General features: G+C 37.5%; 1 pseudogene; it reads right to left on the bottom strand.

Annotated features, from left to right (window-relative positions):
- Positions 1-1,654: 1,654 nt before the first annotated feature.
- The window catches only part of LOC110316126, a 19,559-nt pseudogene continuing 151 nt past the window's right edge, over positions 1,655-21,062 (bottom strand).

The raw sequence follows: 21,062 nt of genomic DNA, 5'->3' as shown, positions 1-21,062 counted from the left end.
ATAAGTGAGAAGGAATGTGGCCATCTTGGGCAGCAAAGACGAGGGGGCAACCCAGAAGGAGCCAGGGCAACAAAGATAAAATATAGATTTAGAAGAGAGTGTTAAGCCAGGAGTACTGGAAGGAAATGTGGAGAGGATTAGAACTGCCCAGCCTTTGAGTTTGTCACAGCATACTTAAAATTAGCTATCACATGTGCACATACACGTGTGTGTGTGTGTGTGTGTGTGTGTGTGTGTGTGTGTGTGTGTGTATGTGTGTGATTCATGAATCCAGATAGCTTTTGGTTGTGTGTGCGTGTGCAGGCAGTTGAGAGCACAAAGTGCACAAAGCAGTCTAACTAATTAATGCTACATGCAGATACTCGCAGTTTTGGCAATCAAAATTAACATAGGATACAAGCAGCATTAGGCCAAATCCACTACAATGATGCCTCCAAGTTTAAATTTTCTACATCTTGTCCCTGGCTTATTTCCTCTTGAATTTTCCTAATTTCACACCAACTCTACATTTTTTAATGAAACAACCCTATATGTGCTCCTTATTCAGTATGATCACGTTTGATTTTCTGCCTAATACTCAAAAGAACATAACTTTCAAGAAAGAAAATCATTTCTCTACTTCATTGTTCTACCTCCAGTGTATAGCACTGACCACATGGTGCAGAGGATGTCAGACATTCCATAGATCCATGGAAACTAGAGTGCATATAATTTTTCCTTAACTATAAAACCAATTCCAGTCTATCCCAATCATGGTGAAAACCAGAATAAGTTACTCTGCTCAAATACTATTTCAATATATATAAAATAAAGTCACAAATTATGGAAAAAGGGAAGACAAAAACAGTATTAATATTACAGCTCACTCTTAGTATGAACTAAAGTAATTAAAAGGGAATGTTTGAGACATCTCCTGAATCAATTTATTTGTAGTTTTTAGCTAAGAATTGAGATCATTCCAGAAGTTAACTCAATTTTTAACACTAGGCCAAGCAGTAAAAAAAAATATTTAAATATAATTCTATGGTTCTTTAAACAATTTTCACTTCTGAACTGCTAAATAATTTTACAGCTTAAATGAAACAAATTTTTAAAAAAATGTTTGGATTTTCCTTTGTTATTCATTTGAACAAGCCTCTGCTCATTCATTTTGGATTCCTTTTAGAATGATGGCTTTGACCTCTATAAAAGTTGGTATATTGTCAAATAGTGAATTTACCATTTGATTGCATGTCAATTAATACTCTTAAATAGGTCAATTTGAGAGACCAAATTTTGGGGTTCAAACTCCATCTTAGAGAACCCGACCTAAGTTTGAACTCAGGTACACTAACAGGCCGATATCTAGCATAAGTTTCCAAGTTTCCCCTCAATAAAACCAAGCCTAGCTCCAATTTCTCAGCTAAACCCAACAAGATCTGAGTCTAGAGGTTAATCTTCCCCAACAAATCCAGCATTTCCCGGTTAATTCCCAACAAACCTGCCCCCTGCCTAACACCCACCAATGGAGAGAGAAACAGAAGTTAAGTTTATGGTTTGACTCCTAGCACCAGAAAATTATGCTAAAGGCCATAGTGGCACTCCCATTAGGTGTATGTCAGGCTAAAAACACTTGTCTCCCCACAAGCTGCCTCCTTGTTTACCAGATAGATGTTCACGGATCCTTTTCACAAAAACCTTCCTGAGCCCAAGCTATCGCAAATAAAGGCCCTAGTGTGATTACATCAGATTGGCTCCTATCTGGCCTTTTGGGGTTCACTAACACTTCCTTGGCACTACAAATCAAAAGGTAACAACAGGCCTACAAATATTTAAAATTTAAATGATTAAAATGTAAGATCAGTAGTTATGAAAATTATTGCCAACAGGAATTCTATCATTTAGGACACAACTTAAATTCACTTAAGTACTATGAGAAAGCACAAGCAGTCATTTTGCAGTTATCCATGGTATCAGAGATTTTGAATAAAGTCATAAATATGGGGCCATGGAGAAAGTAATACTGTGGCAATACATGAAATGTGAATAAATTACAAAGACACATTATGAAGGATATTTTTAACATGTTCATCTTGACCAATGCCTGTGATTAGTGAAAACTCAATTTAAAAAGTGATCAATATTTTTATAATATCCAAAATTATATCCAACATTGCTAATTATAGCACATGGATTAATGTAGTCAATAGAGAAATATTGGCTTTATAAACAGACATTTCAAATACATTCTCTAATATGTGAATCAATTTAGATTACTATGGTCAAATTTATATCATGAAAAGTCTCACATAAAGAACTTACAAAGTGAGCACTGGATGCTTGTAGGTATTCATAGCTATTAATGTGCTCTGTGTGTGTGTGTGTGTGTGTGTGTGTGTGTGTGTGTGTGCGTGTGTGTGTGAATATGAATCCACATGGAATCATGATGTCAATCTTCAGAGTATAACTCAGGAACCATTCCCTCTACACCATTTTTTTTTCTTTTTGAGTCAGTCTTTCTCACTGAATTTAGAGCCCACTGATTATCCCAGGATTGCTTCTCTCTGCCACTCCAGCTCTACTTCAAGTTATATTAGCAAACCCAGATTCTGCATGAATGATAGAACTCTAACTCAGGTCCTAATAATTGTGAGCAATGACTTTACTAACTGTCCTTTATCTCTAGATCTCAGATCTCGGAGACAGCATTTCATTTAACCCAGGCAGCCCTTTAATTATCTTCATAGCTGAAGAACTCACTGGACTCTCAAGCTTCACCGTCTCACTTTCTGAGAGTAAATCCATGAGCCACTGCACCAAGCTCAAAATAAGTTTTGAATTTCCAAATGTGTTAAAATATTGGAGGAGCTGAAAGAATAGAGGTGGCAAGAATACAACTGTCTCTTAGGTCTTAAATATTCCTCAGGTGCTCAAAGAGCAGCTGTGAATCAAGGGTTATTCAGAGTAAAAGATACTAAGGCAATGGTAAAGACTCCTTGCTGACAAGAACTCAGAGCATATTTAAAGAGGTAATATAGCACAAAGATAAAGTAATACAGAGATTCATAAATCTAAATCTAATTTGTTGTTTATTTAATCAATACTTTATAAATGTGGGCAGATTTTGCAAAAATCCTATGGAATACAGTAGCAAACACATTGCTAAGAGGAAATAGTGTAGTAATCAACATTGACATTAAGAAAATAGAAAGATTAAAATAAACAACATATCATTCTTGGAACTACATAGGCATGAATAAACTAAATTTAAACATAATGAATAATGAAACAATAAAGATCACAGTACAAATGTATGAACTAGAGACTAATAAAGCAAACTACTGATCAATGAAAAAAGCCATAAAAATAAACAGTTGTTTAGCTAGACTCAATATGAGAGAGAGAGAGAGAGAGAGAGAGAGAGAGAGAGAGAGAGAGAGAGAGAGAGAAGGAACTCAAAAATAGTCAGACTTGAAAGGGGAAATGTTACAAAGATATCATAAAGCACAAGGAATCATCAACAGTTCCTTAACATAAATAAAAACTGATGTCTTATCATCTAGAAAAACTGGTAATTTCCTGGCATATATACCTGACAAGACTCAATCTATAATCCATGGAAAAAATGAGCTGAATGATAAAAAAATAATAAGGTCAAATCAGAAGACATTTTAGTCTTTTCTCAAAGAAATTTCTAAGAAACAACTTTGCTTCTGAGTTGTAGCAAATATACAAAAGTTAATTAATACCTATCCTTTGGTTAATTTAAATATAGTATCAAAATATCATATCTCAGCATATTATATGAGACTAATATTACCTTGATATTAAAAACAGAAAAAGACTCAACAGAAAAGAAAAAATTATAGGCCAATAAGCTTAATAAGTATGATGCTAAAATCCTTAATACAGTAATGACAGTGGAAACCCCATATCACCTTATAAAGATTATCCATTAAGATGAAGGAAATGTTATCCCAACTTGCAAGGAATTTCAAAGTCTGTGAATCAACTACTGTGATTCTCTACATCCATGGAGTGTAGGGATAAAGCAAAATGATAATTTCAATAGATTATAAAAATGATACTTGATAAAACTCTGCATCAATTCATCATAGAAATGTCAGACAAATATGGTCTCAAATGAATACATGTCAACACAATGAAGGCAATTATGTTAAGTCAATAGCTTTCTACTTAACGGAAAATAAACCCTGAAACATTGTAAGATATAATACAGGGTTACCCAAGTTGAACACTTATATTTTAGAAAATTAATAGATAAGAGAAAGACAAATAGAAATTCCAAATTGGAAAACAGAAAGCCAAACAGTGACTCTTTCCAGATATCATTAACATTTATCCAGAAGGCTAAAGATCTTGATAAAATCTTCTAGCACTAGTAAAGTTCTCAAAGTTGTAGAATGGAAAAATCAGTCAGCATATAACCATTTCTACCATTCTTCCATGCCAATAGTCAAGTACATTAAATATAAGCCAAGAAAACAAAATATATGCAAGAAAAATGTATTTAGAAATAAGTTCAATTTGAAATGAAAGAACAATTGTTTAAAGTCACAAAGCAGTCTTGGGGAATAAAAACAGCTGGTTACTCTATTCTACCTCATATCTGATTTCAAAACTTATTCTAAGGGTTTAAGAATCATAATAACATGGTATTGTCATATGAAGAACAAGAAAACAGTAAAACAGCGTGTAGTTCCAAGTTTTGCTTCCTTTCTTGTGGTGTCCAGGTGCTGCTTCACACCTGATGGAAGGAGGGACAGAGCCTGGAACATGTGGCTTCTGTAGAATCTTGGTGCACTTGTGCGTGCGTATTATGGGGGGAGGGCATTTCCCAGGATTTTTGCATTACAAGTGTTTTAGACAGTGTTCAATATTTACTGAAACAGCTCTCTTAGACGTTGTTCAATGAAACAGCTTGTGCACATACATTCTTTTTTTGAAACAGAGCTTCTCTGTGTAGTCCATGCTGTCCTGGAACTTACTCTGTAGCCCAGGCTGGCCTCAAACCTACTCTGTAAATCAGGCTGTCCTGGAACTAATTCTGTAGCCCAGGCTGTCCTGGAACTCACTCTGTAGACCAGGCTGTCCTGGAACTTACTCTGTAGCCCAGGCTGTCCTGGAACTCACTCTGTAGACCAGGCTGGCCTTGAACTCAGAAATCCGCCTGCCTCTGCCTCCCAAGTGCTTCGATTAAAGGAGTGTGCCACCAAGGCCCGGTGCAGGACTTTTTAAGTTTACACATCAATGCTACATTAAAATATCACTTTCACTACCTTTTAGTCAGTCCCAGTGTTCTCTCCTTATTGGTGATATCAAAAGAGAATAGAACACTAAACTGTTACACTTCTTTATTTTAATTTTTTTCATTTTTTTTTTGAGATTATAATGTAATTATATCATTTCTCCTCTCCCTTTCTTTCTTCCAAATCCTTCTATATACCCATCCTATATACCCATCCTTGGTCTTTTTCAATTTATTGTCTCTTAATTGTCTATACAATTCTAGGTAAGTGCTAAAATAAATTCTTGAGACATTTGCTTTCCTCAGACAGCTAAGAACAGATGAGAAAGAGGAGTCGGATGCTCAATGTTCACTATGCTCTCGGTGCGAGCCCTTGGCCTTTAGCTTTCCCTTGGGCTTTCCTTCATGTCACAAATTCAATAATTTCAGCATTCATCATCCTCCAGGCTGCCAGAGAAGGACTACATTTGACTGATTCTGATAGTAGCAGGTTAAAGTTTAATTGTACAAATTGTCTTTATCAAAATGTTCACCTAATCCTTACCCTCTTTATCTTATAGCAAATTCCCTTCCTTTTTTTCTCTATCTCTTCTTCTAGTACCACACTATGGGCCTCAAAAGTGGTTTGAAATAAATGACCCTCCTACTCCAGTATCAAGAATATGTCAACGTAGGCGCACTACCACATCCAACAACCCTTCGTTTAAGAAAAAGGAAAGAACAGAAAAGTTTTCATTATTTCTAATTTCTGAAATTCCAGTGATTTGAAGCAAAATGAGAGTGATTACCACTGTCAATTTGTAGAAGCTGAATATTTCATCACATTTTCATGATGAGGAAATATGTCTCAGTACTTTGTATAATTATATCTTATATTTCAGAAAGTAAAGAGGCAAGAAAAAGGCAAAGAGAAAACCCAAGATGGATAACAGAAAGCTGAATTGTTTCTCTTTGAAGATAGTATTAACATTCATCCAGAATGTCATAGATGCTGCTTTCTAGAACTAATAAATTTATCAAAGCTGCGAGATGGTGTAAAAGTAACTTTCATTTCTCAGACATGATTGTTATCTTGGAGGCTTACTGCTGAATAAACTCATCTTTGTCATTTTCTCTTAATTCTGGCAGGCTGGTTCATCTCAGCTATTTTGTCTCAAAACCCTCCAAGTCAACTAATTCAAACTGGCTTATCTTGGCTTCTCATTGAATTGCTCTGACCGGTTTCAAACTATCTCTGGAAATTTGTTTTAATCATCTTGCTCCTTCTCCTTCTCGCTTCAGCTGGCTCTGCTGACCTACAGTAAATTACCTGCACGGACTGCCCTGCTTGTAAATAGCTTCTTTTTTTCTGTGCTGTTCTCATGAGAGTTGGGCACATCCTATCTCTGGCTCACTCTGACAGATCTTCCTCTGATTTATCAATTCTTTTGTCCCTCAATTAGGTATCACTTTCAAACATGGCTGCTTCCTTCTACAAAATAGCCTTATCTTCATTGGTAGAGGTTGAAGATGTATACTAAAGATGTGTGCATTTCGGCCAGATCATATAGACCTAGAATATCTTTGGTTGTGATCCCTTGCCAGGCCAGCCATTTTTCTGACTTAAAATTCCTCTACAGGATATAAAAATCAATCAGCATTTTCAACATTCTTCTATCCTAAAAGTTAAGTATGTAAAACATAAACCAAGAAAACAGTATTCATGCAGAAATGTAAAGTGTAAAATGCATACAAAATAACATATATTTTAATGTTTTGAATTACTCAGTGTTGTTTGATGTTTATATTAGGCAATGTGATCTTGATTTTTCAATGAAATCTTCATTCTCTTGCAAAAACATATCCCTGTAACCCATATACAAACTGGGTATTTATGGCAGATCATTTGTGGTGTCAGCATATGAGAAGTAGGGACCTGCGAACCTTAAAACAGGGTTCTTTGTAGTAACCTTGCTAGATAGAGTAGCCAAATCCAACTTCTCTAAGTTCAAGTGAGAAACCTTTCCTTAATATGTAAGGTAGGGTACATTAAAAGACATTTGATATCAATTTCTGATGCCCACATGCCCTTGTACAACAAATCACATACACATATACCAACATACCATTGCACCCACATCTATATATTTCTACGCACATGGAAATATGCATACACCTATGCACATGTACCACATAAGCTCACACATAATCATCATGATTAATCAGCATGTCTACTAGAATAAGATGAAACATACAAATGGTATTAGAAGCAAGCTTCTAAATTATAGGCCCTGTCCCTACCCAAACTCAAGACCACTGTTTGCTTATTATCTCAATGATATTCTCCCAGAATGTAAAGGGATTAAAAATCACAACACAAAAGATGCAGGTCATCATAATTCATCTTCTATCTATAAGGTTATAGTATCTACTGGCATGCTACTTTTCAGATAACACAAACTGTCATTTTCAACACCATTTATTAAACTTCAAATTATCAGGGAGGAAAAACAGCATGTAGACCACAAACAAAGTATGTGGAGTTCACATGCTCGCTACCCTCCATAAACTAAGTTTTGAAAATACTGAAGTTATTATGTACACACCTGTGAAAAACCTCAGAAACGTAGCTTTTCCTTGTACAAACTCTAGGTATTATGGAGAATCATGAGGGTGGGAATAGCATGTAAGTTACCACAATGTTTTTTTAACACGGCATAATGTGTCATGTCATAGCTTGCATTCTGGCAAACCCCAATACAAATGAAAATCACAATATCCACTGCTTTCTTTATAATATGTAAAATGAGGATGACAATAAAATATGCATCATTGCGGGAGTTGTGCAAACATGTGTTCTGTCTCTAATGTTTTCTGGCATATGTGAGGTGTGACATAAATGCAGGATGGTATTATTTTAACCCAGAGCCATTCATGGCTCTAAAGAATGACCTGATTGTGGCGGTAAGAGAATGAAGAAAATAAATCCAGATGAATACAAGGACAGAAACCAGAACACATAGCAGAAAATGGGTGGCCTTGCTCCTAGATCTTATAAGTCTCAACTACCCCTTCACCCACCCCAGAATCTCAGTGTTTATTACAGAGTTGTACTGAGAGGTGATGCTCTTGATGCAGATAACCAATGGTGCAGGGTTTATGGTATATAATTTGATCAGTTTCTACACTAGGGCAGTGTGATGATTTGATATGCTTGGCCCAGGCAGTGACATTACTGCAGGTGTGGCCTTGTTGGAGGAAGTACATAACTTTGGGAATGGGCATTAAGAACCTTGTCCTAGCTTCCTGGAAGTCAGTCTTCTCTTAATAGCCTTCAGATAAAGAGGTAGAACATTCAACTGCTCCTGTGCCATGCCTGCTTGGCAGCTTCCCAACTTGGTGATAATGGACTGAACCCCTGAACCTGTAAGCCAACCCCAATTAAATCTTGTCTTTATAAGAGTTGCCTTGGTCATGGTATCAGATCACAACAGTAAAACCCTATGACAGAAGCTGGTACCATGAGTGGGGTATTGCTGTGAGAGGCCTGACCATGTTTTTATTTAGAGAAATATAGATTTGGGGACTTGGGATTTTGAAAGCAGCGGTATCCTTTAGGTAGGACTTAATGGTTTATCCTAGTAGGAATATGGAAGACTCTGCTGCTGAGAGTGATTTGAACTGTGCAGACCCGCTCCAAGTTTCAGCAGAGAAAAATTTCAGTATGTGGCATAGAGATTGTTTGAGTGGAATTCTTGTGAAGAATGTGGCTGCTTTTTGCCATTGTCCAGTTTGCCTGAAGTGAAGGTGAAGAGATTTAGATTAATTTCCTTGATAAAGAAGTCTCAAAAGAGCCTGGTGTAAATTCTGCTGTGTGGTTATTGAAATTCACAAATATGAAGAACATTTTAATGAACAGGAGCAAGCTGAAAAAGAAAAATTACAAAATATGTGGTTCAAGATCTAAAGGGGCAGCAGGAAGTAGAATGGAGCTGAAGCATATATTCTAAGAGATAGGAGATTAAGGAAGTTGGACTTTGAGGCAAGATCCCATCCAGCTAAGTTTAGGTCCAAGCATGGTGGTACATATCTTTAATCCTAGCATTCAGGAGACAGAGGCATGTGGCTCTCTGAGTTCAGCGTCAATTTACAGAGCAAGTTCCAGGACAGCCATGCTTTGGCAGTGAAGGAGTTGGCAAAAAGAAAGATGGTAATAGAAGAAGGGGAGCGGGCATGTTCCAGCCCTAGCCAACAGCAGAACCTGGCACCTTTGGTCATGTGGCTCTGGGCTTAGGTTTCAATATAGAAAGGGTTATTGGGACAATTAATGCTAGATAGCTGGAGCTAAAAAATTAGCAGTGATCAGGAAGAGAACGGCATTACTGAGGCAAAGATTTCTGGGAAGTATTTTCTGAGAGCACAAAGAAGCTATGTTCCAGAGATGAGAAAAGGTTGTATCTCTTGATGCAGTTGGATTTGGTAATTTGTAAGAATCACCCAGGTGGTACTGGATTTAAAGGTATGAAATGGTTATGGAGAAGAGCTGAGGCTTAACACTGCGAGAGGCTGTGGAAGGCCATGGGTGAAGGGATAGCCTCAGTTATAGTTCATGGCCCAGGACTGAAAGGATCATGCAAAGAAGTTGAGGCTTGGCACCATGCAAAGAGTCTATTGGTGAAGCCTAGTTTCAGCAGAACACTCTTATGTTTTTGAGATTCCAGTAACATAGGATGATCACCAAGAACAGCAGCAGCAGTGGAGTGGAGTCAACTCGAGCATAGAGTGCTACAGAGGCCAGGTCTGGAGAAGTAACCCAAGCCCTTTGGAGGAGCCCGGAAGATCTCGTATGACCCCAAGACACTGAACACAAAATTCTGTAATGTTGACTTGTATACTCGAAAGATCTTAGAAATGTTAGAGCAATGGGATACCTGCTGAGGAAAGTTGCAAACAGGAAATGGAGCTAGCCCAGGAGAAAGAAGTTTGTTACAGTCAACAAAGATGAAAAAGGAGTTGGAGATCTGAAGAGTGCCTTGATGTCAGTCATGGAGACATGAGTTTGGAGTTGGTCCAGCTAGTTTTCTGTCTTGCTTTGTTCCAGTGTTTCTGATTCTGCATGGGATTATAGTTAAGAGACTGCATGAATCTCAGAAGACACAATGAACTTTGGAGTTTTAACATTGGTGAGACAGATATAGACTATGGGAGCTTTTGAAGTTAGATTAAATGTAATTTTGCATTATAATATGGCTAGGTATGTCCTCTATAGACTCATGAGTTTGAACAAGCCTATGGGGGTTTGGGAGTGGAATGTAGTGGTTTGAGTATACATTGTCCAGGTTGGTACTATTAGAGGTGTGACTTTGACAGAGCAAGTGAGTAACTGTGGGTGTGGGATTTAAAAATATCTCCCTTGCTGCCTGGAAGCCAGTCTTCTCCTAGTAGCCTTCATATAAAGAGGTCCTCCTTCATCATGCCTCCCTGGACACTTCCCACCTTGATTATAATAGATTGAACCTCTTAACCTGTAATTCAGCCCCAATTAAATGTTGGCCCTACAAGAGTCCCTATTTATAGTTCACAACAGTAAAACCCTAACTAAGACAGGCAGCCTTCAGTTAGTAATTTTCTAGGAGTGCGTGCATTTTCTATGTACACTATGGTGTGCATTTTCTGCATACACTCAAGACTAGCACTCAATACTGAGGAAGGCTTTAACATTGGTCTTTCAGCCTCATTGCAAGTAGAAGGCTTTGCCATTTCGACCAACAAACACACATTTACTCAGTACGTTAATCATTCATGGCTTCCTCCACTTCCTACAATTTTTAATTTTTTACACAAACACCCACACACATGAGAGAGAGAGAGAGAGAGAGAGAGAGAGAGAGAGAGAGAGAGAGAGAGAGAGAGAGAGAGAGAGAGCACAAGAGAACAAATNAGAGAGAGAGAGAGAGAGAGAGAGAGAGAGAGAGAGAGAGAGATTGAGATTCTGCCACAAAATAATTATGTGTCATGCTCTATGTTTTAAGATCGAGATGGCATGGTCTTCATTGGTGCTCTTTCAGAATTGACATTGTTTTATATTTTAGGATCCCCTTTTCTTCATTGGATTAATTTCTTAGCATCATTTTATTTTTTTTAAAGAAATTTCCTTACTCTCATTCCAAAAAATATTGGTCAGACTAATGAAGCTTCCCTTCTGAAACCAAGGAAGAACTCAACATGTATCTTGGATTTTGAACAATTAGAATGTTCAAAAAATTAAGAAAATGTTTAATCGAGGCTTATTCTCAGCAGTTTCTGTAAATGACATTAGTGCTGTGTCCACCTATGCAATTCTGAGTCTACTTTAATTCGTGCTTCTTCCAATTTGGCTGTTCAGTCATTGAGAGTGGTTTAAGCATTTACAATAGTTTGTCATTTTGCTCACCTTGACTATTGACTGGAGGCAAAGTAACAGTGTGCATACAGTGGTTGAGTATCATGTAGATTGAATTCCAAGACCTCCCCCAGAAAAAATTTGAAGCTCTGATAGCACACAGTGGCTCCTAAACTTCTGGGAATGTAAGGGTCATGGAATTTCCTGAGGAAATTCATATATGCACAAGCATCATAGTATTGCACACAACCTCAGATAGTTCATGAATACCCCCATCCCTTCCTTACAACTCCTAGGTGCCAGAGAAGCACAAATCAAGACCAGTTGTTCAAACATACAATTCTTTCCATAAAGTAGTAAAACCTAAAAGGAATGGTTTACGTTCATTTCAATCCTGACATTCCCCTCAAAAGATAGGTGGTGAGAAACAATCCAGAAAACAAGAGACAACATTTGACCTAAGATAGGAGAGTATCAGAAGTATTTTTAATATCAGATGAGAGGTCTTTAAGAAGAACTTAAAGGAATTTCTTTTCTTCAGGAAACATTTTAATACTTTATACTTTCTTTTAAACAATGTTATTGTGTTTTACATGAAGATATCCAGATCGACTAAGATACTATGAGGGATTTAACAAGAAAAGTTGAGTTTGACTTAGAAACATGTGAAATATATTGTTTATACAAAGCTCTCTACAAACATTCTGCTATACTCTGAATTGGGGACATAGGTGTAACTGTATTTTATTGTTGATATAAATACAAAAGGAGAGAACAAATAGGAAAGGAGAGAAAATGTTACTGATGATTTTCTAAGACGTATGCCACTTTTCCAAATTTGATACTTACCAAGCAAGTTTTAGTTCTGCATTAAACTAACTTCTAATTATTGGTTCATAATATAATTAAGTAACCCTAAGGTAACACATGATCCTTGAAATCTTGTGTAATATGCCTATTATAACTAAAATGTGGAGGAGTGGGGAAAATTTGGACATCCTCCCATCGAGAGAAAGGGAAGTTAGTTATTTAACATGGCAAAGCTGAGGCAGCAGTTCTGTTCTAGTGTTTGGATACACAGAGACACTTTCTCTGTGAGCCTGGCCTTAGAAAACTCTAAGTTGAATGAATTTTTTAAAAATTCAAGTTGGCTTGCAGTTATATTTAGTTTGCTAAATGTCAAATACATTTAGCATTTATATAAGTACATATACAAATAAAATATGTATTTAATTCTTCATATTTATTTTTGCTCATATGTAAATTAAATAAATTATGCTTGAGCGTTTTTTGCGGTAGGGCTAGGTATCACTACATGTTTAAAATGCATCACATTTTTTGACAATCATGAAAGTTGTCAATGTTGTAATTCTATCACGTATTTAAAGTAAATACATAAAACGCATTTCATTAGACATGCCACATATGCAGCCAATGGAAAATAAAGATTGTTTCCGTATGGTGGCTCTGCATTCAGACTACCTTCAAAAAGATAACTCAAACCTACTAGATTAGGATCATTTTACAGCCTAGATGGTAGCATTTGGATTTGGAACAAACAAACCTGCTTATTAAAGTGACTATGTTACAGCCACTGTAAGTTGTACATAGGATCCTGGGGCTTTGAAGCCAAGATTCTGTGTGCTGAGACAACGCTTAGGGCCATTATCTGTTCTGTTCTGTTCTAAGGCAAGAGGGCCTGTGTTCCCTAAGACAGATGTGGCTCATCAGGACACTGATCTGCAGCTCATCAGAAAACATCTACCATTCATTTTCTTTTTATAGTTAAGCCAAACTCTTCTACAGAGATTTGTGATGTTGCAAGCCCCTCTAGACTCTAAGGAAAAAAAACCTGCAAAGATTTCCTTTCCTTCTTCACCTGCTTGAAATGAAAACAATAAACAAGCATAAAAGTGTGTCGATATTTTACATGTGAAAATCAGGGCTATGCTCACATAGCAATACCAATCAAGATACACAGAATTAAACTATGGTTAAAAGCATAAGCCTTTAGTTTGAGTAGATCTAATACTGACAGACAGCCGAAGAACATGAAAAAGAAGTGATTTAATCCCTAGACAGTAAGCAGGCATTTTTTAATTTAAAAGCTCTTCTCTAAGGATTTTTTCTGATGTATGAGGAAAATAACCCTACTATTTTTGCAATAAATTTCTATTCTGTATTTCACAAACCCCTTCATTTCCATTGTAATGTCTTTAATCATGGAATGGCTTCAGTTTTAGTCTGTGATTTCAGGAAATTGCACAAGTAATTGTCATCACAGACACAGCTTAATTTCTACTGTCATGATGATATAACAGCTTGCCTAAGGCCAAACCAAAACAGAAAATTATTTTACAAAATGATGGGTGGTTTCTTCTACTGCTTGATAATTCACTATGATAATAGTAGGAAATGATAAAAGAAAAATAGGGGTGTAGTTTAAGTTCCATATTAAAACTTTATTGAAATTGATTTCATATTCAACATTACAATGATATAGAACTTACAGTATTCCTCCTCAGAGGAATCTTATTTTTTTAAAAAATATCGTTATAAAAGTAGTACATAAAATAAGAAAAGAAAAGCCATCAAATACTTACATTTGGTAGGAGAATTGGCATGACTTCTCACTGCTGTTCATTAGCAACAAAAACTTAATTTAAATTTGGGCTATCAACTTTGATATTGCAATTTATGAAATTAGATTAAATGAAAATGTTTATAAAATCTTAGCTTAGTACTTAGCACACCTTTAATCCCAACACTCAGGAGGCAGAGGCAGGAGGATTTCTGAGTTTGAGGCCAGCCTGGTCTACAAAGTGACTTCCAGGACAATCAGGACTATACAGAGAAACCCTGTCTCGAAAAAACAAAAACAACAACAACATAAAAAAAAATACTTAGCACTTATTATGTATACTGGAAGTGATAATGAGTATATGACTTTAAAACTAAGTGTAAAAGGTACATGTGTGTATGCACGTGCATGAATGTTTTCTATGTCTATCATCTGGGTGATGGGAAAGCAACCAAGACCAGGTACATGATATATGCACTTGTGAGTGATCTTTTAGACATATTTATATACTTGGTAGAATTTAAATCCTTGCGTCTAAAAAATTTTGAAATGTGATATCTAAGATACAATTTCTTAGAAAGAAATATGTATAATCAGCAACCTACTATATTTTAATCTGAATGAGAAAATGTTCTTTGAATGGAAACTAATTTTGGTTTTTAGCATACTCCATTATTTTTTTCTCTTTGATGCCTTAACTCCTGGATTTCATTCTTTACATACATTGGACATCTACTAATGCTTATTAACTCATTTTAAACACAGTTGTATTTTATTCATTAAATTTAAAGAAAAAACAACAGATGGGGCAGTGATTATTAAAGTTTCACATTAGTAAGAAAATGGAAAGCACAGGAAAATATACAGAAAAGTAGCTGTTGAAAGCACTCCCAAAAAGTAATGTCTGTTAAAAGCCTCCAGAAATATGAAGACTTGCAGACCTCAAAGCAGTTTAGATGGTTATTTATTTTGTCTTCCTACCTTACACTACAATGTTCTCTAAACAAGCTTAGTCATTCATTTGGCAATCTACTTTGCTTTGAATGAGTCCCAAGCAGAGCAAATACACTCTAGGTAATCAGTTATAACACGATTGTTTTTAATCCATCAGTTCATTGTATGTCTAAAGGAATGTGTAGTCATCTTTCCATTTTGTGGCCACATACCACAAGGTCTTAACTTAAAGGAATATAGGACATTTTGGTTCCTGCTTTAAGAGATTTCAGTGCATGGTCATGAAACGATTGGGTTTATGGTAAAGTAGAATAACTGGATGGAAGTACATGATAGAGGAAAGCCAGCTGCTTGAGATGATCAGGAAACAGAAGCAGAAAGCAGACATAAAATATGCCCCATAAAGCATGTACCCAGTGACCTACCATTCCTAACTAGGCCCACCTTCTAAAACTCCCACCACCCCTTACAGCCATTGTGATGAGAATCTATGAATGTTTACCCATTGTTAAAGTTACAGTCCTCATTCACCAATCACCTATGAAGACTTCTGTTCTAAGTGTTGCTGTACAGGGGACTGACCATGGTAATCACTTGAAAAATGCCAAAATAGAAAACTATATTAGTTTGGAGTTTACTGAAAAAAAAAAAAAAAGAACATAATTTAATGTCTTGGGAAGACTCGTGTGGTAACAGAAACTTGTGAATGAATGACCAGCAGCTCTAGGGCATTTAAAGACACTGCAATTAGATAGTATGAGGGCAGTGAGGAGGATTAGAAGAGCATAGCACCTAGGAGGGAATACAACCTGAGGGTTAAGGATTTTAAACTCCAGAAAGACCAAAATAAATTAGTAGCATTTTTCCTCAGGCAGGGCAAGGAGGAGGTTGTTCAAAATCGATGTGGTTGACAAGTGTGAGAGACATAATTAAGAAAGGGGCCAGAGGGATAAGGCATAAGGATAAGGTAAAGAGCATTTGCTTTTCTCATAAAGGACCGTGATGGTGTTCCCAGCATCACGTGGCAGTTTACGTCATTCCAGTGCAATGTGATACTTTATCATGTCTCTGCAGGTACTTGCATGCATTTGGGGCACACACATAAACTGAGACCCTTTCATATACTCATAATATAAACTAATTCTTAAACATAACAAGAAAGAGTCCATTGGAAATGTCAATTTACATAAAAGTGTGGGGTCTAGGTAAGATATGGCTGGAACAAATAGAGAAGTGAATAGGGGTGAAAGGAAGAGAATGGACCTGATGCTATAGGCTAGATCTAAGTAATGAGACCCTAGTGGAGCATCATTCAGATGAAAGAAGGGCAGAGGAAAAGGTAGAAACTGGAAGCTGACAGGATTCCATGGGAAGTGGAGAAAAGTGCATTGGTCAAAAGGAGATTATTTCCTTCTCAATTTTAGATTCTCAGGTGAAAATGAGAGCTAGCTGTTCTTCTATCAAAGAGGAGTGACTAGAAAACGTGCACATGCCCTGCCCTTGCTCAGAATCCTGACAAGGTTGGTGACTATGGTTTACATTGTTACTAGTGTGTTATACATGTAAACGCCACCTTTATTTCCTCAGATTAAGTGATGAGATGAGACCAGGACTCAAGCTTTGGGAATCTATAGCTTGGGCTGAGCCCAGGACATTTCTATCTAACCACCCCTGACCTTGCTTCTAGCCTTCTAGCTTCTGTACAATTTAATTTTCTGTAGGCCTGAACCTTGAAGGCTTTAGCTTCCAGCCTCTGTCTGCTAATCTAGGCCTAGAATGTTTCAGCTTCTGAAACTTACCAGTGAATAAGCTCTGCCTTTCTAGTTCCTACTGAACTCTTGCTGTCTTGTTCAATTGAGCAGTTCTGGCTCAAATTCCTCTCCAAGCTGACTGATTCAAAGTGGCTTTTCTCAGCTGCTGACTGAATTGCTCTGCTTAGAAAGACATGCACTAAACTCTACACACTCAAATGTTCTGAACTGAACTGAACTGAACTGAACTGAACTGAACTCCATCACTGCACTACATTCCTTCGCTGCTCTTTAGGTAGCCTATTTCCTGTATGTTCTAGTGAGAGGCAGGTGAATACCATTTCTGACTCATACTGACAATTTTTTCTCTTTGATGCCTTAACTCCTGGATTTCTTTCTTTACATACATTGCACATCTGTTAATGCTTATTGACTCAATTTAAACACAGTTGTATTTTATTCACTAAATTTAAAGAAAAAAACCAGATGGGGGCAGTGATTATTAAAGTTTCACATTAGTAAGAAAATGGAAAGCACAGGAAAATATACAGAAAAGTAGCTGTTGAAAGCACTCCCAAAAAGTAATGTCTGTTAAAAGCCTCCAGAAATATGAAGACTTGAAGGCCTCAAAAGCTGTTTAGAAGGTTATTTATTTTGTCTTCCTACCTTACACTACAATGTTCTCTAAACAAGCTTAGTCATTAATTTGGCAATCTACTTTGCTTTGAATGAGTCCCAAGCAGAGCAAATACACTCTAGGTAATCAGTTATAACACGATTGTTTTTAATCCATCAGTTCATTATATGTCTAAAGGAATGTGTAGTCATCTTTCCATTTTGTGGCCACATACCAAGAGGTCTTAACTTAAAGGAATATAGGACATTTTGGTTCCTGCTTTAAGAGGTTTCAGTGCATGGTCAAGAAACAATTGGGTTTATTCCTTCCTCCCTTTTTCCTTTGAGAAGGGGAAGCCCCACCACTCACACCTAGGTATCACATCTCAATTATCCATCCACCCCCACTCCTATCCTTTGTCACATCAAGTCCCTTCAGAACTAGGTACATCATCTCCCACTGATCCAGACAAGGTAATCCAGTTAGGGGAACTGGATCTACAGGTAGTCAAGCAACAGATTTAGGATCATCCCCAATTCCTGTTGTTTGGGGACCCACATGCAAACCAATCTGGTCACCTGCTATGTATATTCAGGGGCCTAGATCTAGTCCATGCTCACACTTTGGTTTGTAGTCTCCCAGAACCCCTAAAGCTTCAGGTTAGTTGTTATTCCAGTGGAAACTCTGTTCTCTGCAGGTCCCAGAATCCTTTCCCCAAGTCTTCCCTGAGGTCTATCTACTAGTTGGCTGTAGGACTCTGCATTTGTTTCCATTTGTTCCTGGGTAGAGCCTCTCTATGGACAATTATGCTAGGCACCAGTCTACAAGTATAACAGAGTATCATTAATACTGTCAGGGATTGATTCTTGTCCGTGGGATGAATCTCCATTTTGGCCAGTCATTGATTATCCATCCCCTCTGCCTCTGTTCAGGCAAGACACAATCTGGGTGTAAGATTTTGTGGGTGGAGCACTGTCATTGTGCCTCTACAGGGAGTCCTGCCTACATAAAGTGGCCATTTCAGGATCAATATTCCCCTGTCTCAGCTAGAGTTACAACAGCTGATTTCCATTCTCTCTCAACTGCTTTCCCTACATCTGATCCAATCCCCACCCTCTCTCCCATGCACTTTCCCTCCCTCTACTCATCTCCCATATGTATTTCATTTCCCCTTCTGAGGAAGACACAACTATTCTCCCTTGGTCCCTCCTTGTTATTTGACTCTTTTAGGTCTGTTGATTAAATGTGATTACCGTATGCCTTATGGCTAATACCAACTTATAAGTGAATATATACAAAGCACATCATTTTAGGTCTGGGTTACCTCACTCAGGATGATATATTTTAATTCTATCTACTTGTCTGCAAAATTCATGATGTCATTTTTTAAATAGCTGAGTAGTATTACATTGTGTAAAGGAACCACACACTTTATCCATTCTTCAATTGAGGGGCATCTAGGCTGTTAAGAATAAAACTGCTATGAACATAGTTGAATAAGTGTCTTTGGGGGAGAGTGGAGCATGTTTTGGGTACATGCTCAGGAGTTGTATATCTGGAACTTGACGACAAATACTACCAAAATTCTGAAAAGTTGCCAAAGATATTTTCAGAGGAGTTGTACAAGTTTTAACTCCCATTATCTATGGTGTAGTGTTCCCTTAGTTCTACATTCTTGCCAGCATGTGCTGTTGCTTGAGCTTTTGAACTTAACCATTCCTGTGGGAATGTAAGGTGGAATCTCAGAGGCATTTTATTTGCATTTCCCTTATGAATAAGGACATTGAACATAGAACATTTGATTTGGCACACAATAATCAAAACATTGTCAATAAGACAAATGGCACCATAGAGATTGAGAAAGGATCTTCACGAATCCTTTATCCAAAAATATATAAAGAACTCAAGAAGTTAGACTGGATCGTCCCCCCACAAAAAAAACCAAAATAACCCAATTTTAAAAATTGGATAAAGAGCTAAATAGAATTCTCAATAGAGAAATCTCAAATGGATGAGAAGTACTTACAGAAATCTTCATTATCTTTAGTCATCAGAGAAATACGAATCAAAATGACGCTAAGATAATAACTTATTCCAATCAGAATGACTAAGGTAAAACACTCAAGGGACAAGTGTGTGGAGAAAGGAAAACACCCTTTCACTCTTGATTGGATTGCAAACTTGTAAAATCACTCTGGAAATCAATCTGGTTGGCAGTTTCTCAGAAAATTAGAAATACTTTTACCTGAAGAACCAGCTATACAACTCCTGGGCATATGCTCAAATAATGTTTCTTGATATTCCAATGACATGTGCTCATAGTGGCCTTCTTTGTAATAGCCACAAACTGTAAGCAACCCAGATGTTCCTCAACTGAAGAATGGATACAGAAAAATGTATGTGGTACATTTACACAATGAAATACTCTTCAGCTATTAAAAACAAGAATATCATAAATTTCAATGAAATTAGAAAATATTGTCCTGTGTGAGGTAACCCAGACCTATAAGAATATGTATGGTGTGTACTCACTGGTGTGTGGATCTTAGCCAATATATTCAAAATGCTCATGATACACTGCACAGACCCAAAAAATTAAAAAGAAAGGTCCAAGTAAGGGTGTTTGAAATCCACTTAGAATAGGAAACAAAATAGTCATAGAAGGCAAAGGAAGGGAGGGACCTTGATATGTGAAAGGAGGGTGAGGGCAATAGGGGAGCAGGATCCAAAATGGAGAGAGACAGGAAAGAGTACCAGAGGGCCAAGAGAATGAATGAAAATATCAAGTGCTATGTGTGAAAGCAGGTGGGGACTAGGGAATTGAGAAATTCTCTAAGAAAATGCCAGAGACCCGAGATAAAGGAAGCTTCCAGGAGTCACTGCAAGTAACTGTAGCTGCCTGCGGCCATACTAACTGGGTTCCTAAGTGGGAGGCAGGAGCTGTATGGGAGAAAATGATGAGAGAAATAATGGATGCTGAGACATGGTTTTCTTTTCAAGGCTTCTTGTATTTTACTAAGAGTCTGTGCTTATAAAGAGGGGGGAGGCCCATCCCCCAGCAATCCATTCTTGGTGCCTGTCCTACAGGTGGAACCTGTAGGTGGATCTTCAGGATTCTGTCTCCTTGAGAAATGGTCTCTAAGGGATCTCTGTACCTGATGCTGAAGATGTCTTTTTGCAGTGTGTTTCTAAGCTCTGGGAAGTCGTGAAAAAATGGGCTAAAACAGGATACCAGGATTTGAGGGGGGTCCCTCACCTGAGCCTCCTGGAGATTCTCCCGTATATTCTTTTGGATGCTCTGCAGTAGCTGGGGTTCAGGGAAGGTACTTGTGCTGAGGTCCCTGTCCAGCTTGGTCCAGACAACAGAGAACCTTTTCCTCATCCCCTGCATGGCTTTGGTCAGCTTCACACGATTTGAGCTGAACTGCTCAGAAGAGATGATGATGATAAGGTCGTATGTGCTGATCTGATCTGCATCTCCTCCAGGCTCTGGGCTGTGGTCCCTAAGCCAGGTAGGACCCACAGCTCCACATAGGGAAAGTGGGAGGAGG

Source organism: Mus pahari, chromosome 2 (genome assembly GCF_900095145.1).
Source record: "Mus pahari chromosome 2, PAHARI_EIJ_v1.1, whole genome shotgun sequence".
NCBI lineage: Eukaryota > Metazoa > Chordata > Mammalia > Rodentia > Muridae > Mus > Mus pahari.
Note: the sequence above shows the minus strand (reverse complement) of the source record. Positions and strands in the feature narration are given on the sequence as shown.